The sequence below is a fragment of the Muscardinus avellanarius genome (assembly GCF_963383645.1).
Source record: "Muscardinus avellanarius genome assembly, chromosome: 11".
Lineage (NCBI taxonomy): Eukaryota > Metazoa > Chordata > Mammalia > Rodentia > Gliridae > Muscardinus > Muscardinus avellanarius.
Genome location: NC_137797.1, coordinates 54166123 through 54172228, shown reverse-complemented (window position 1 = coordinate 54172228; position 6106 = coordinate 54166123).

Below are 6106 nucleotides of genomic sequence, written 5' to 3'. Positions count from 1 at the left end.
TAATTGACAGTAATAAGAATTTAAGTTAAACATAAACATGAAAAATTGAGAGGAATGATGTGAAGAGATGGAAAACAACGATTAAAAGCTATTATTTACACAAACTCTTCTGAAAGGTTTATAGAAACAAGGTAGATAGTTTTGCTTGAGATGACATAGACAACATAAAGAAAAATAAAGATGGGTCTTCAGTTATGTAAAATAAATACACTGGAATGATAAACAGTGGTAGTAATTCTGTGGATGGTAACAGTGCTATCTTACAGTGTTTACTTCTGGAGACAGGAATGGGAAGTTGTACAGACAACTTCATCTACTTGCTCATATTCTGTTTAAACTTAGGAAAGAAATCTTTTATAATATTCTATGTTTTCATCATATTCTTTCTGTATTTTGTTTATCTGGAATACTTGATAGTAATTGTTCAAATAAAGATGCACTTTGAAGTCTTGGAAGCTTGTGTCCTATCCTGGATGGCATATCTACTTAAGAAGAGAGTTAGGCACATTAGGGAGTTTTTAGAAGATAAAAACCCAGACATGTATGAGCCTGGATACCCCAATATAAGGAAAAGTTCAATAGACTGAAGACAGTTAACAAAGACTTGGGAGTGGAAGGGAGTAATTCGGCACAGCAAGAAACCTGGCAAAGGACAAAAATATTTGAGTAACAATGCTTAAGCAAAAAGGAATAGGTTTTCTAGTTCTATCCATTTTCCTGCCAATGACATAATTTTGTTCTTCTTTATGGCTGAGTAAAATTCCATTGTGTGTATATACCACAGCTTTGTGATCCATTCATTTGTTGATGGACATCCAGACTGGTTTCACAATTTAGCTATTGTGAATTATGTTGCTATAAACATGAATATGCATCTATTGCTATAATATCCTAACTTCAATTCTTTTGAAATGATGCCCAGGAGTGGTATATCTGGGTTATATGATGTTTCCATTTCTTGTCTTCTGAGAAACTTCTATAGCTGCTGTACTAGTTTGCAGTCTCACCAACAATGAGAATATTATGCTAACATTAGCTCGTCTTACAAAGTGAATAGTTGTGTTTTCTCTCATGTGTGGAAACTAGAGATAAATTGAGTAACAAAAGGGACCACAGAGTGTGGTGGCACATGCTTGTAATTCCAGCATTCGGGAGGTGGAGACTAGAGGATGACGACTGGCAGATAGCTTCTGCTACTAGCAAGGTCCCTCACAACTCAGTGAGACCCTGTTTCAAAAATAAAAAAGACTAAAAACTAGGGCTGGGGGTGTGGCTTGGAGGTACAATGCCCCTGGGTTCAATGCCCAGTACCCCCCCACACACACACACACACGACCACAGATAAGGAATGGAGATTCCAATGAAATGGTGGAGGGGGTTTAGAACAGAAAGGAAGGGAACAGAGATGTAATGAAGGTAGAACATTAAATATTGCTGTGTACATATAGTAAGTTGGCATGATTATCACAGAAGGAATTAAAGCAAAGTTGGAGTACTCCGTAGTTTTCTAACATAGCTAGTTCTTTTTCGGCGGGCGGCAATACTGGAAATAGAACCCAGGGGCATTTTACCTCCAAGCTACACTCCAACTCTATTTTTTAAATTCTTTTTTATTTTTATTTATTTATTTATTTTTGGTGGTACTGGGGTTCCGGGAAACCCTTCTACCTCCGGGCTACACTTTTATATTTTTATTTGGAAACAGGGTCTCTTAAGCCAGCGAGGCTGTGCGATCCTCCTGTTTCTGCCTCCCAAGTGCGGGGATTACAAGCGTGCACCACCATGCCTGGCTTTATTCTTTATTTTGAAACAGGGTCTCACTGAGTTGCGAAGGGCTTCATTAAGTAGCTGAGGCTGTCCGTGAACTATGATCCTCCTGTCTCAGCCTCCCAAATACTGAGTTCTTTTTAAATGGTAAAGTACATAGTTGTTTCATCTGATAGGAACCTACTTTTGTGGGAAGACTGTTCAATGAATTGGCCAGGCTAATTATTTCCACAGTATTAAGGGTCTAGAAGTATGACTTGATCATAAGAATGCATAGTGTTCAAGAATAAATATTGAGATTTAAGGGAAAATACTGGCTTAGCCAAAGGAGATTAAGCAAAGGGGTGGTCAAATAATATAAGAGCAAAAGGAATCTAGGGAATAAAATTAACTGAGCTGTAGATCAGAATGGATAACATAAAGCTGGGCCTGGTGATCCACCCTTTTAATCCCAATACTTGGAAGGCTAGGACAGGAGGATAACAGGATTGTGACCAGCCTGAGCTACTTTGAGACTCTCTGCAACTTAGTGAGACCCTTAGTGAGTTTCAAAATAAAGAATAAAAATAGGGCTGGGCTGGAGCTAGGAGGTAAGGGAGAGGTGGTGATAGTGGGCATCCTTATCTTGTTCCTTACTTTAAAGGGAATTTTTTAAGTTTTTCCTGGACTGGGGTTAGATGGAATCTCAGTGTACTTTGATTTGCATCTCCCTGACTGCTAATAATGTCAAATATTTTTATATAAGTGTTTGGTATTCTTAAGTGTCTATTTAGTTCATTTGCACATTTTTATTGGGTTATTTTTTTAGCAGCAAAAAAATTCATTCTTTGTATAATATAAATATTAGTCCTCTATCAGAGGAATAGCAAGCAAAGATCTTCTCCCATTCTGTTGGCTTTCTATGATATTCTTGATAGTTTTATTTTCTACTCAGAAATTTTTCAATTTAATGAAACCCCATTTATTAATTCTCATTTACTTTCTTCTGCCTTTGAAGTCTTATTGAGGCAGTGTCTACCTGTGCCTATATGTTGACCCTATGCCCTCCTCTAGTAATTTCAAAGTCTCAGGTCTCTTTCATCCATCTTGAGTTGACTCTTGTGCTGGGTAAGAGATTGGGATTTAGTTCCATTTTCCTACAAATTGATAACCACTTTTCTTAAACACCATTTGTTGAAAAGTCTTCTCCAACATATTTTTTCATGCCTTTGTCAAATACCAATTGGCTATAAGTGTGTATATTTGTTTCTGTATCTTCTATTTTGTTCCATTGGTCTATGTGTTTGTTGGCCAGTATCATTCTGCTTTTATTACTATAGCCCTGTAGTATAATTTAAAGTCAGGTTGTGATGCTTTCTACATTGTTCTTATATCTGAGAATTGCTTTGGCTATTCTGGGCTTTTGTTTTTCTTTATAAAACTTAGGACTGATTTTTCTAGCTCTATGAAGAATGACATCAGTATTTTAATGGGATTGGATTGAATCTGTAGATCACTTTTGGTAAAATGACCATTTTTGATAATATTTAAACTGCCTATCCAAGAGCTTTGGAGATATTTTCACTTTCTAAGATCTTCAGTTTCTTTCTTTAGTGTTTTATAATTTTCATCATAGAGGACTTTTACCTCTTTGGTTAGGTTAATTCCTATATATTTTGTTTGGAAGTTATTGTGAATGGAATTGTTTTCTGAATTTCTTTTTCAGTGGATTCATGGTTGGCATAGAGAAATACTACTGTATTTTTTCAGATTAATTTGTATTCTGCTAATTTGCAGAATTTGCTAATCAGCTCTAAATGTCATTTGGTTGATATTTGGGAATCTTCTAAATATGGGATCATGTCATTTGCAAATAGAGATAATTTCAGTTCTTTTTCTAATTTTTTTTTTGTGGTACTGGGGTTCCTGGAAGCCCTTGAAGCTCTTCTGCCTCCAGGCTACACTCCCAGACCTATTTTATATATATTTTTTATTTGGGAACAGGGTCTCTTAAGCCAGCAAGGCTGGCTCTGAGCCAGTGTGATCCTCCTGTCTCTGCCTCCCAAGCACGAGGATTACAAGCGTGTGCCACCACACCTGGCTTCTAATTGTATTTCTTTGACTTCTCTTATTTCAAGTACTATGTTGAAGAGGAGTGGTGATAGTGGGCATCCTTGTCTCGTTTCTGATTTTAAAGGGAATTTTTGTAGTTTTTCCCTATTCAATATGATGTTGGCTTTGGGTTTGTTATATGTCTTTATGATGTTGAGGTAAGTTTCTTCTATTTCAATTTTCTGCAATGTTTTTAACATGACTGGGTGTTGAATTTTGTCAAATGCTTTTCAGCATCCACTGATCATGTGACTTTTGTCTTTAGTTCTATTAATTTGGTGAATTACATGTTCTGATTTGCATATTTTGAACCATTCTTGCATCTCTGAAGTCAAACCAACTTGGTCTTGGTGTACCATTTTCTTAATATAGTTTTGAATGCATATTACTAGTATATATTTTTAGAATTTTTGTGTCTATATTCATCAAAGATATTGGTCTGTAACTTTTTTTGAGGTATCTTTGTTCAGTTTTGATATTAAGGTGATACTGGATTTAGAGGAGGAATTTGGAAAATTTTCCATTCTTTTTATTTCACAGAATAATTTGTGAAGGATTAGACTTAGTTTGTCTATAATGGTTTTATAGAATTCCACTAGGAAGCCACCAGGACCTAGACTTTGGTGGAAGGCTTTTTATTGATGTTTCTCTTTGCTTGCTATTGGTCAGTTTAAGTTTTTTATATCCTCTTGATTAAATTTATTTAGTTTGTATGTGTTTAGAAATCTGTCCATTTCTTCTGTTTTTTACTTTGTTAGAATATAAATTTTCAAAATAATTTCTGATGATCCTTTGGATTTCCCCAGAAATCAGTATTCTTTTTTATTTCTGATTTTAATATTTTGGGTAGATTCTCTTTCTTTTGGCTAGATTGACTAAGGGTTTATCAATCTTGTCAATCTTTTCAAAGAAATAGATTTTGTTTTGTTGGTCTTTTGTTTTGCTTTTTAAAAGTTCTCTATTTCATTCATTTCTGCTCAGATTTTAATTATGTCCTGCTTTCTACTAGCTTTGGGATTAGTCTGTTTTTGTTTTCCAATATCCTTGAAGCATGCCCTTTGGTAGTTTATTTGGTGACTTTCCGTTTGTTTTTTTTTTTTAAATATGGGCACGCAGTGCTATAATTTTTTTCTCTTAAAACCACATTCAATGTGTGTCATCGAAATTGGTATGTTGTGTTTGTATTTTTTTATAATTCTAAATTTTTAAAAATTTCTCCCCTGGTTAGGCTGGTGCTGGGGCCAGCGGCTGGCATCAGAGCCTTCCGTGAGGCAAGGCCACTACTGAGGCCTCCGAGGCCAGGATCGGAGCCTGCCATGAGGCAAGTCGGTGCTGGGAACTCCGAGGCCAGGATAAGAGCCTGTCAAGGAGTTAGGTCGGTGCTGGGGCCAATGGCCGGCATCGGAGCCTGCCGAGAGGCAAGGCCACTACTGGGGCCTCCGAGGCTGGGATTGAAGCCTGCCAAGGGGTTAGGCCAATGCCAGGGCTAGCGGCCAGCATCGGAGCCTGCCGTGAGGTAAGGCTGGTGCTGGGGCCTCCGAGGCCGGGATAAGAGCCTGCCGAGGGGTTAGGCCAGTACAGGGCCCAATGGCTGGCATCAGAGCCTGCTGTGAGGCAAGGCCAGTGATGGGGCCTCCGAGGCTGGGATCGGAGCCTGCCAAGGGGTTAGGCCAGTGCTGGGGCCAGCAGCCGGCATTGGAGACTTCCGTGAGGCAAGGCAATTACTGAGGCCTCCAAGGCCAAGATAGGAGACTGCCAAGGGGTTAGACCAATTCTGGGGCCAGCAAGGCCAGCTTCGGAGTCTGCCGTGAGGCAAGGAGGGTGCTGGCGCCTCCGAGGCCAGGGTAAGAGCCTGCCGAGGGGTTAGGCCAGTGCCAGGGCCAATGGCCAGCATCGAAACCTGCCATGAGGCAAGGCTGGTGCTGGAGTCTCTGAGGCCGGGTTCGGAGCCTGCCGAGGGGTTAGCCCGGTGCCGGAGCCAGCAGCCGGCATTGGAGCCTTCCGTGAGGCAAGGCCGCTACTGAGGCCTCCAAGGCTGGGATCGGAGCCTACCAAGGGGTTAGACCGTTGCTGGAGCCAGCCAGGCCGTCATCAGAGCCTGCTGTGAGGCAAGGCCGGTGTTGGGGCCTCCGAGGTTGGGATCGAAGCCTGCCGAGGGGTTAGGCCGGTGCCAGGGCCAATGGCTGGCATCGGAGCCTGCTGTGCGGCAAGGCTGGTGCTGGGCCCTCCGAGGCCAGGATAAGAGCCT